A 12,508-nucleotide genomic window follows, 5' to 3' on the forward strand; every position below is an offset into this window, starting at 1 on the left:
AAAAACAACCAAACATCCCAAAGCTGGCGTGGTGGTGTGTGCCTGTGGTCCCAGCTACTCAGGAGACTGAGGTGGGAGAATTACTTGAGCCTGGGAGGTCGAGGGTGCAGTGCGCCAAGATCATGCCACTGTAGTCCAGCCTGGACAACAGAGACCCTGTCTCAAGGAAAAAAAAAAAAAACCAAAAAACAAACAAACAAAAAACCAAGTTGAACCTTATACCATATGCAAAAATTAACTCAAAATGGATTAAAGACCTAAATGTAAAACCTAAAACTCTTAGAAGAAAACATTGGGTGAAAGCTTCAGGACACTGAATTTGGCAATGATTTCTTGGATATGGCATCAAAAACACAAGCAACAAAAGAACAAATAGACAAATGGGACTCCATCAAACCAAAAAACTTCTGCACATCAAAGGAAATAATCGGTAGAGTGAAAAGGCAACCTTAGGTGTGGAAGAAGATATTAGTAAATCATATGACTGATAAGAGGATAATATCCAGAATATATAAAGAAGATCTATAATTCAGTAACTAAAAACAACCTAATTAAAAAGTGGGCAAAAGATCGGAGTAGATGACATTCCAAAGATGACATACAAATGGTCCATAAGCATATAAAAAGATGTTCAGTATCACTACAAGTGGTCCTTGACTTACAATTTGTAGTGGTTCGACTTACAATTTTTTAACTTTATGATAATGCAAAAATTATACACATTCAGTACACTCCTTCGCTTACGATGGGGTTATAAACAACCCCATCCCAAGTTGAAATAAGTCAAAAGTGAGTTTTCTGTGCACTTTCATCATCAGGATATAACATGATTGTAAGTTGAAGAACATCTGTATTCATAAGAGAAAACAAATGTGCATCAAAATCTTAATGACATATCACCTTGTGCCTATTAGGATGACCAATAGCAAACAGAAAATTTAAAAAGTGTTGCTGAGGGGATGCAGAGTAATTGGACCCCTTTTGAGAATGTAAAATAGTGCAGCCATTATAGAAAGCAGTATTGGAGGGCCCTCAAAAAATTAAAAATAGAATTAACATATGATCCAGCAATTCCACCTCTAGGTATATATTTGAAAAAATTTAGAGTAGGATCTTTTTTTTTTTTTTTTCTGAGACGGAGTCTTGTTCTGTCACCCAGGCTGAAGTGCTGTGGCATGATCCCAGCTCACTACAACCTCTACCTCCTGGGTTCCAGCAATTCTCCTGTCTCAGCCTCCTGAGTAGCTTGGATTACAGGTACACACCACCACACCCAGCTAATTTTTATATTTTTAGTAGAAACGGGGTTTTACCATGTTGGCCGGGCTGGTCTCAAACTCCTGACCTCAGGTGATCCACTTGCCTTGGCCTTCCAAAGTGCTGGGATTACAGGCGTGAGCTACCGTGCCCAGCCTAGAGCAGGATCTTAAACAGATATTTGCATATCCATGTTCATTGCATCATTAGTCACAACAGCTAAGACATGGAAGCAAACTACATGTCCACTTGCAGGTGACTATATGAAGGAAATGTGGTGTAGAAATACAATGGAATATCATGCAGCCTTTAAAAGAAGGAAATCTTGTCATATGCTACAACATAGATGAACCTCAAGGACGTTTGCTAAGCAAAATAAACCAGTGACAAAAGTACAAAGACTGTATGATTCCACTCATATGAAGCATGTAGAGTAGTCGAAATCACAGAAACAAATTAGAAGGGATTGCCAGAGGCTGGGGAGAGGAGAGAGGGGAAATTATTGTTTAATGGGTATAGAGTTTCAGATTGGCAAGATGACAAAGTTATAGAGAACTGTTGCATGACAACGCAATATAATCAACACTACTGAAATGTATACTTAAAAATGGTTAAGAAGGTTGGGAGCAGTAGTTCACACCTGTAATCCCAGCACTTTGGGAGGCCGAGACGGATGGATCACCTGAGGTCAGGAGTTCGAGATGAGCCTGGCCAATAGGTGAAACTCTGTTTCTACTAAAAATACAAAAATTAGCTGGGAGTGGTGGCAGGCACCTGTAATCCCAGCTACTCGGGAGGCTGAGGCAAGAGAATCACTTGAACCTGGGAGGTGGAGGTTGCAGTGAGCCGATATTGCGCCATTGCACTCCAGCCTGAGTGACAAGAGCGAAACTCTATCTCAGACAAACAAACAAAACGAAACAAAAAACACGGTTAAGATGGTAAATTTAATGTTATGTGTTTTTTACCACAATAAAAAAAGTTATAGGAATACAAAACTGTTACCCAACAAAGTAAACTTTACAGTGTCTTTCATCCAGTAAAAAATTACCAGGCATGCAATGAAGCAGGAAAATATTACCCATAACTAGAAGGGAAAATCTATCAATCAAAACTGACCCAGAACTAACACAGTTGTTAGACTTTTCAGACAATGGCATTAAAATGTAATTAGAGCTATGTTACATATGCTTAAGAGAGTTAAGTGGAGACATAGAAAATATTTTAAGAGACCAAATTCAAACGTCTAGAGATAAAACCTACAGCCCTTGAGATGAAAATACACTGGACAGGATTAAGGGTAGATTAGACATTGCAGAAGAGAAGATCAGAGACCTTGGAGACACAACAATGTCTAAAATGCGACAAAAAGGAAATAACTACAAAAATACTTAAAATAGCAGTAATCTGCATGATAACTTTAAGTGGTCTAATATTTGTGTACTTAAGTTCCCTGAAGGAGGAGGGAGGAACAGAAGAAATATTTGAAGAGATCATGGCTGAAAAAATTTTCCAAATTTGATGAAACCTATAAACCTAAAGATCCAAGATGCTCAGTGGACCCCAAACAAAAGCTATATGATGAAAACTACATCAAAGCATAATTGTTTTGTTTAAATCCACTGATAAGGATAAAATTCTAAAAGAACCCGAAGAAAAAATACACATTACATAGGAAGAAAGGTAAAAATGATGTAGATGTCTTTTGCTTGTATTCAATTGAAGTCTTCAACTATACATGTGGATTTATCTATTTCTCACTGCAGTGCTAAGTTTTGCCCAAGATGGTGTAGTATAGATAAGATAGTGGAGGAACATCATTAAGGTAGCAAAAGAAAAACAGTCAACCTAGAATTCTACACCCAACAAAAATATACTTCAAAAAAAAAGATGAAATAAAGACTTTTTAGACATGTGAAAACTGAAAGAATTCATCACCAGCAGCCTTGCCTGACAAATGTTAAAGGAAGTCCTCAAGGCAGAAGGAAATACAGGTCTATACAAAGAAGAGCATCAGAAATGGTGCTACATGAGTAAACAGATAAGATTTCTTATTGTTTAAATCATTTTAAAAGCCAGTGGTTTTAAATAAAAATCATAAAACATACGGGCTTTGAGGGGAAAAATGGAAGCATACCATTGTAACTTTTTTTTTTTTCCTTTTAGAGATAGGGTCTCACTCTGTCACCCAGGCTGGAGTGCAGTGGTGCAATCATGGCTCACTGTAGCCTCCGAACTCCTGGGCTCATGTGATCCTCCCAACCTTAGCCTCCCAAGTAGCTGGAACTTCAGGCACATACCACCACACTGTAATATTCTTATGCTATATTTGAAATTGTGTAATAGTGCTTGAAGATAAGCTGTGGTAAGTTAAAAATGTGTATGCTATAAATCCTAAAGCAATAATTAAAATGACAAAGAATTAAGACAAGAAAGGAGATAAAATGGAATTATAAATCATATTTGGGTAATCCAAAAGAAGAAAAAAGAGGAAAAAAGAAAACAAAGAACAAATGGGACAAATAGAAAACAAATAGGAGGAAAAGGTTAACCTTATCGATAATCACATTAAAGATTAATTGTCTACATATCTCAATTAAAAAGTAGAGATTCACTGGCCAACATGGTGAAGTCTTGTCTCTACTAAAAATAACAAAAAAAAAAAAAAAAAAAAAATTATCCGGGCATGGTGACGTGAGTCTGCAGTCCCAGCTACTTAGGACGCTGAGGCAGAAGAATTGCTTGAACCTGGGAGACGAAGGTTGCAATGAGCTGAGTTCATGCCACTGCACTCCAGCCTGGGTAACAGAGCGAGACTTTGTCTCAAAAAAAAGGTTTGAATAGAGATATAACATGGTAATTGAACTCTCAGTATTGTTCAGATGTCAGTTCCCCAAAATCAATCCTTAGGTTTACTGGAATTCCAGGCTAAATCACAGAAGGCTATTTTGGTAGAAACGGGCATCCTGATTCTAAAATTCATAGGGAAATGTGAATGACCTAGAATGGCCCAAACTATTTTGGACAAAAATAACAGAATTGGAGAACTAGTGCTACCTGATTTCTAGAGCTTTTTGTTTGTGTGTGTGTGTGTGTGTGTGTGTTTTGTTTGTTTCTTTGTTCATTTTTAAGAGACAGGGTTTTGTTCTGGTGCCCAGGCTAAAGTGCAGTGGCACCATCATAGCTCACTGCAGCCTTGAACTCCTGGGCTCAAGAGATCCTTTCACCTCAGCCTTTCAAGTAGCTAGGATAACAGGAGCATGCCATCACACCTGGCTAATTTTTTTTTTTTCCTGTGGCGATAGGGTTCTTACTGTGTTGCCCAAGTTGGTCCCAAACTCCTGGCCTCAAGCTATCCTCCCACTTCAGCTACCCAAAGTGTTGTGATTGTAGGTGTGAGCCACCACACCCGGCCCCTCTAGACATTTTATAAAGTTACAGTAATTAACAGTGTTGTATTTGCATAAAGATAGACATATGAATGGAATAGAATAGAAAGTCCATAAATAGGCTCACACATATGGACAACTGAATTTCAACAAAGATGCAAATGCAATTCAGTGGAGAAACAATAATTGCCCACAAATGATGCTGGAAAAATTGGATATCCAGATGCAAAAAAAAGAACATTGATTCATACCTTGTATTATAAACAAACCCAAAATAGATTGTAGACCTGAATATCAGTCCTAGAAAATACAAAACTTCTGAAAGAAAAAATACTGTGACCTTGGGTTTGATAAAAATTTCAAAGATACAACACCAAAAGCATGGTCTATTATAGAAAGGGTTGATAAGTTGGACTTCATCAAAATGTAAAAGTTCTAGCATTTCAAATAAGCTATTAAGAGAATGAAATGACAATTCTCAGACTGGGAGAAAACATTTGCAAAGTATATATCTAATAAAGCACCTATATCCATAATATGCAAACAACCCTCAACTCACTAAGAAAACAAAACACACAATAAAATAATGGGCAAAAGATTTGGACACTTAACCAAAGAAGATATATGGATGGGTAGATAAGCTCATGAAAAGATGCTCCTCATCATTAGTCATCAGAGAAGTGTAAATAACATACCATAGTGAGATAGCACTATTTGAATGGCCAAAATTAGAAAGATTGATCATACCAAGTGTTGGTGAATCTGTGGAGGAACCCGAAATCTCATACACTATTGATGGGACTGCAAAGTGGTATAATTATTTTGGAAAACAACTTGATAGCATCTTAAAAAGTCAAATATACATCTACCATGATTTCCAGCCATTCTACTATAGGCATTTACTGAAGAAAAATGAATGTGTTTGTCCACACACAGACTTGCACACAATAGTTCATAGCAGCTTTTTTGTAATAACCAAAATCTGTGAACAACCTAAGTGTCTTCATGATTTATCCATTCAAAAGAACACTACTCAGAAATATAAAGGAATGAACTACTAAAACACACAACATAGATAAATCTCAAAATATTTATGCTGACTGAAAGAAGCCAGAAGAAAAGAGTATGTACACGTGATTCTGTTTATATAAAACTCTCGAAAATGCAAACTAATCTATAGTGACATTAAACACATCAGTGGTTGTTTGGGAACAGAGGAGGATGGGAAGGAGGGATTACCAAGGAGTATGAGGAATATTATAGGAATCATAGACATGTTCACTTTCTTAATAGTGGCAGTTTCAAATATGTTCTAATATGTCAAAACTTCACATTTTATACGTTAAATATGTACAGCTTAGCGTATGTCAATTATACCTTAAAGCTATTAAAAATCAATTTATAGTTTAGAAAATGATCATGAAAAGCTTTAACATCATGGGAAAATACTTACAATGTAATTAATATTCAAAAGTGGATAGTTTTGTGTAAATTATGTTTTAAGAAAAAGCCTGTGAAAAGCCTATGAAGGAACAGTCCAAAAAATTGAGTGTAGTTTTCCCCTGTGTATATGTGTATGTGTATTCAGGATATGTAATTAAATATGGAAAAGAAAGTAGAAAGTTAAAGGTTATCCCAGATTCCATCATCCTGACTAATACTTTTTATCTGTAGATAAACAACATGCCAGGCCTGCCTCCCTCTCTCTCTCTCTCTCTATATATATAGATTTATATATATATATGGATTTATATATATATAGATTTATATATATAGATTTATATATATAGATTTATATATATATAGATTTATATATATAGAATTATATATAGAGAGATATAGATTTATATCTACATATATGAGATTTAGAGCTGCTTTAATGGCCAAGAACTCTTCCTCCATTCTTTATTCCTCTACTCACCCTCCTGCTGTCACTACTCTCCAAGAAGCTAGCCAGCGCCATCGGAAAAGGTGATAGTTGTAATTCATGTATGAGATGTGAGTGTAGGGGGCCAGGGGATCCCTTTTCCCCAACATACCTGTCTATCTGCTCACTTAACCTGATATTCCAAAATTCCTAGAGGATAAAACTTTTTATTCTATAATTAAGAAAGTCGTTTTAAGCATGCAATCTCCTGAAAGAGGCAATAAAATAGTGCCTGGCCTTTCACATGTGCTTTCTCATTTGATCCTGACAACACTATGAGATAGGTATTATTTCTTCCACTCTAAAAAGTGAGATCCAGAGAGGTCAGATACTCCAGATTGCACAGCTGTTAAGATGTAAAGCCAGCATGGCATTCTGGATCTGCCACGTTTCAAAGCTCAGTTGAAGGCAAGAAAGCATGGGGTGTTGAGAAGGCAGAAGTGCTGTCATGAAGGGTTGACACCTGTAGTAACTGTGGCCCCCTTAATTGGTCTGTGAGCAGTCTCTGAACACAGGGACAACAGTGACACTTCAGGGTTGGTGGAAACATGCCTGCTTTTGAGTGCTCTAAAGAGGATGCCTGGGAGTGGTGTTTAGCATGTGTCTTTAAACTCTTTCTAGCCATACCATCTGTTTCTCTGAGGCACATTTTCTCAATATTCATTTTGGAATGTAATAATATACTAGCTTGTATTATATTTGATTTATAACTCTGTAGCAAGGATGAATTCCCAGGCCTCAAAATTTAGGTGTGTAAGAAACATTTATCTTCATTTTATTTTATTTTATTTTATTTTATTTTATTTTATTTTATTATTTTTTTGAGACGGAGTTTCGCTCTTGTTGCATAGGCTAGGGTGCAATGGCGCGATCTCAGCTCACTGCAACCTCCGCCTCCCGGGTTCAAGCGATTCTCCTGCCTCAGCCTCCCGAGTAGCTGGGATTATAGGCATCCACCACCACACCCGGCTAATTTTGTATTTTTAGTGGAGACAGGGTTTCTCCATGTTGGTCAGGCTGGTCTCCAACTCCCGACCTCAGGTGATCTGCCCTCCTCGGCCTCCCAAAGTGCTGGGATTATAGGTGTGAGCCACCACACCCGGCCTATCTTTATGTTTATTATAACGTAATTTCTATCATCAGTACTTATATAATAGAAGACTTCCTTAGGGTAAAACATACAAGTAAAACTCAGTCATTTAAGGCTGAGCTCAGTTGTCATCCCTGGGTGGTAGCAGTAGGTTTTCAGAAACTTCATCGTATCATAGCATGGATAGGAGGGCGAGGAGTTCAGGGCTGTCATTTCTCTTAAACCAGCTTCTGCTGAGACTTTGTGTAGTCCCTGGGTGTGGTTATCCCTCCCTGCTGACATCTGAAGTGTCTGAATTTCCCCTTAGTCTATAGTAATGAGGTCCATGTGGGGTCCCTTCATTAAGACCCTGAATCCCCTTCAAGTCCACTTGAAGGGGATTTTAGTAGTGGAATGGTAGAGGGAATGGGTTCGGATTGTCAAAGAGTAAGTTATTATTTAGCTGTTTTACCCCATTACACTTGAGATAACATTGCTTTTCTCCAATTCCTACTTCTCCCTTGAATACTTTCTGTATCATTTGAATATACAAACACCTCTTCTTCATCTCACCTCCTTAATTCTCTGTGTCTAGACTGTACCAGATGGTGAATTTTATTGATTACACTTATACTCACATTGCTATTTAGCTTACTAATTTGTTTTTCTTACATCCCCCACACTAGTTTGAAAGCTCCTGGAATCTCTAGACCGGAAATTAAACTTCTTGATGCCCTTCGCAGTGCTTAGCATAGGACTGAGTGCACAGGCAGTTCTTAGTAAGTGTTGGCTGGATGAATAAATGAATGAATTTAAACTTTTTGAGTGTAGAGAATAAATCTAATATTTCTTTCTGTATCCCCTGTGATATTTGACATAGTGTTAAACACTAAGCAGTCATAGACTATTTACTTAATTGAATTGAATTGAGAGCCATTTTATATTACTAGTTCTACATGTATTTCTAGTGTCTAACGAAGCCTTGAAAAACCATGTTTGCTGCAGACTGCTCATTGGAAAATATTTTAAGCTGTTGATTAAAATTGACTGGGAGAATTTTATACAATAGAGGAGATAAGTGTGATTACATACATGGCATGTCAGAGACAGGAAACAATACAAGACCAGAAAAATTTAAAATCCTGCTGATATTATTTGAAATGTGTATTGTTTATAAGCAAACAGTGGGCAGATGAATCTACTTCACTTCTCTGAAGGTATGGTAGAAAAAATGAACTAACAAGATGATTTTCTTGAGTTTATCTTTTGGTAGGGTTTTAGTGACTTTCTGTACTTGGGTTCATACAACAAATTTTTATCGGGCACCAACTATGGGTAAATGATGCTTTTGACAGTTTTCAGAGATAACCTGAAAAAAGATGTCTCTTATTTTCAAGAATGTGTAGTCCTTGATGAAGGCAGGATGAACAGAAAGTACTGTGTGCAAAATGGCATTAATCAGAAGGCTCAGTGAGTTCCTTTGACATCACTGGGTAATATGATTGCTTATTCAGGCTGAAGGATTTGAGGAAGACTACATAAGAGAAATGGTATTTCATTGGATCTGGAATGATTACCAAGACTTTAAAGGGTGAAGAAAGGATGAAGAGAATTTCAGGAAAAGGGCATGTATAGAGGGTTAATATTTAAAAATAACATGTACGGGATCTGATGATGTGCTCAGTTTGATTGCAGCATGTGGTACGGAGTGTGTGGTTGGGTGGTGTCTGATGTGGGTTTGGCTAGGTTGTAGGGGCATTCATTTAGAGGCCAGTTTGGATTTATTGTAGTAGTTTATCAAGGTTTATGCCCTTCATTTCTCAAAAATTCTTTTTAGCCATCATTTGGGAATAGTTAAGTGTGAATCTTCACTTTTTTTCTTCCTCTCTTGTCTGTTATAAAAGTAATATTTGAGCTGGGCCTGGTGACAGCCCATGCCTACAGAGACCAGCCTGGTTAAAAGAGTGAGACCTGGTCTCTACAAAAAACAAAAACAAAACAAAACATTTAGCCAAGTATGGTAGTACATGCCTGTAGTCCTAGCTTTGACAGGCTGAGGTGGGAGACTGGCTTGAGCCCAGGTGTTTGAAGTTGCAATGAGCTAATGATTGCACCACTGTACTCCAGCCTGGGTGACAGAGACCCAGAGTGATTATATATATATTATATATATATATAATCTATAGATATATTATCTATATAATATATTATCTATATATAATCTATATAATATATAATATATAATATCTGTATATTATATATTATCTATATATCTATATGATATATAGATAAATAATATATTTATTTATGTTAAGTAATATTTGGTCATTTTTGGAAATATACAAGTGTATAGAAAAAAATTAAGGCATTCATAATTTTTTATTATGAATAAAATATTCACCACCCTCATCCCCAAAACAGCTCCTATTATCATTTATATATGTATGAATATATATATCCTATTCTTTTTAAAAGATATATAATTTTTTTAAAATATATATAATTATATATCTTTTAAAATATATATAATTTATATCTTTTAAAAGATATATAATTTAAAAGATATATCTTTTATTATATCTTTAAATTATATATTTAAAAGATATATAATCTTAAACATTTTCTGTTTTTATGAATTACTTTTTTTTTTAATCTCTGAAAAATTTAGACATATTTATTACAAAGTCCTTTTTGTGATTCCCAGTTTGGAAGTCTCTTACTTTCATGCTGATGGATTCTTACAGTTCGTAATTTTTGTCTGTGTAAGTTTTGTCTTAAGAGCACTATCTTCAGCTGGAGTCCAGCGTGTACTCTGGGTGGTGGCGGTCTTCCTACGGAGCACTTCTGCTTTTGCCTTTGTAAGATCCTTATGGTTTCATTGGTTTCTTGGGTTCTGGGTTTCTTTAAAGGAGATGGTGTGAATTCAGGCTCCCCCTCACACCTAGGGCAGCTTTGGGATTCAGTTTCTCCTGGGTGCCTTTTTTTTTTTTCTATCTGTAGTATGTGTTAAGTATACCTCTTTACAGACAGGACTGCCTCTTCCCAGGTTTGGGCTTTCTGTTCTACTTCTAACTTTCTGCTGTGTTCAGGATCTGAGGTCTTGCTACCTTGAGTTGTGAGTGTTGCCCTGCTCTTATGCAGCTTCCTACTTCATATCTGGCTCTGGAGATTTCTTTTGCTTGCTTTAGATCATGTATCTATTGAAAATATTTAAAGATTTGTATTTTATTAAACATTTCTACATGTTTCCCTTATCACCTCTGTCTAACCCGTCTTTTTTTCTTTGCACAGGTGTATACTTTAAACAAAGTTGGGAATATACTGTACATATTGATAATCTCCTTTTTGGAAACCTGATAGTATATGGTGAATTTTTTTCCATATTCTTTGAGAACATGATTTTTAATTACTATCTGATATTCCTTTTATTGGGAGATTTACCATATATTATTAAATAAATTCTCTATTTTTTAGAAGTTTAGGTTGTTTTCATTTTCCATTATTTTAAGTAAAAATCAAGTAAAGATCTATACCAAAATTTCTCTGCTCATTTTGGAATACTTCTGTAGAATAATTCCTACAAATGGAATTGTTTCATCAACATTTTTGAAGAAAGCCTTGTTAATTTGAGGCTTTTGAATCCATTGCTGCTAAATTGTGCTACAAAGTTTGTTCCAGTTTTCACCCCATCAGTGTGGTCTGTCAGTCTGTGCCCCATATGGCAGGGTCTCTGTTTCCCAGAACATATTATCCTTTTAAAAGTATGGTTAATTTTCTGAGCAAAACAATGGTATTAATATTTCATTGTTATTTTAATTTTCATTTAGCTTAATGGCCATTTAAAAATATAGTTTGAATAGATCTGTGATATTTTCAGCTTTGCAGCCTCAACCTCCTGGAGCTCAAGTGATCCTCCCACCTCACCCCTCCAAGTAGCTGAGACTACAGGGATGCACCAACACACTGGGCTAATTTTTGTATTTTTTTGTAGAGACAGGGTTTTGCCAGGTTGCCAAGGCTGGTCTCGAACTCCTGGGCTCAAGCGATCTGCCTACCCCACCACCATCCTTCACCCAGTCCATTTCCCACCCGGGATTATAGGCATGAGCCTGTTCCCAGCCTTCTTTTGTTATTTGCTGTCTTCCTATTTCCTCCCAAAAGAATTGGATCTTTAGGTGTAAGTTGTATTTGTTAAGGGCAATGATGGGTGAGAGAAGTTGCAAATTGTAGAAGCTGAGGAAAGAATTAAATTGCTTAACATAAGAAAAGCTGTTGAGATGGAGGCTGAGGGAACAAAGCCTTGGAGAAGGGGAGACTGGAGCCCAGAAAGGAAGGGCCAGGAGTTGTGTCAGGGTAGAGAGTTTTAGAGTGATCAGAGAGGAGGTGGCTCTCTTGCAGAGAAGAGCTTTGGAGAAAGACAGAACAGTTAAAGGAAATTTTGCAGTTTTGCCCAGTGGTATGTAAAATAAATTTTTCTTCTTGATTTCTCCACAAAGTCTTAGGCAAGATATTTCTCATTAAATGCATTGCCAGGCTGGCTGTATTTGATAGGAATGCATTGAAGCTGTGGTTATGACCTATGATGGGCACAAGGTAAGAGCCAAATACTGGATGGAGAAAGGTCGAGCAGAAATGAACCTCCTGAAGTAGCCCCGGTAAGACTGAAGCAAGGCTCTGCTCACTGATGACAAAAGGAGTCCAGTTTTTCCTCTTATATAAGTTCTGGGGTCCTGGTATACATCAAAGAATGGAGAGGGATCTACATAACAACTAGCATTGGTCTTCTAATACTGAGTATACGTAGAGCTAACTTGGATTTAGTTTAGGAAAATAAGGAACATAATCTGGGAGTTATTGAATTGAATA

General features: G+C 36.7%; 1 protein-coding gene across 4 annotated transcripts in view; it reads left to right on the forward strand.

Moving 5' to 3' along the window:
- PLS1 (plastin 1) overlaps positions 1–12,508 on the forward strand; it is a 115,031-nt gene that overhangs the window by 34,607 nt on the left and 67,916 nt on the right. Inside the window, exon 1 of one of the 4 annotated variants that reach the window (XM_063662272.1) lies at positions 12,035–12,098. The exons of the other annotated variants lie outside the window; for them this stretch is intronic. The gene's annotated coding sequence lies outside the window, so the exon portion shown is untranslated. Of the gene's footprint in view, positions 1–12,034; positions 12,099–12,508 lie in introns of those variants that run through there. 4 annotated transcript variants of the gene reach the window in all.

Source organism: Pongo pygmaeus, chromosome 2 (genome assembly GCF_028885625.2).
Source record: "Pongo pygmaeus isolate AG05252 chromosome 2, NHGRI_mPonPyg2-v2.0_pri, whole genome shotgun sequence".
Taxonomy (NCBI): Eukaryota; Metazoa; Chordata; class Mammalia; order Primates; family Hominidae; genus Pongo; species Pongo pygmaeus.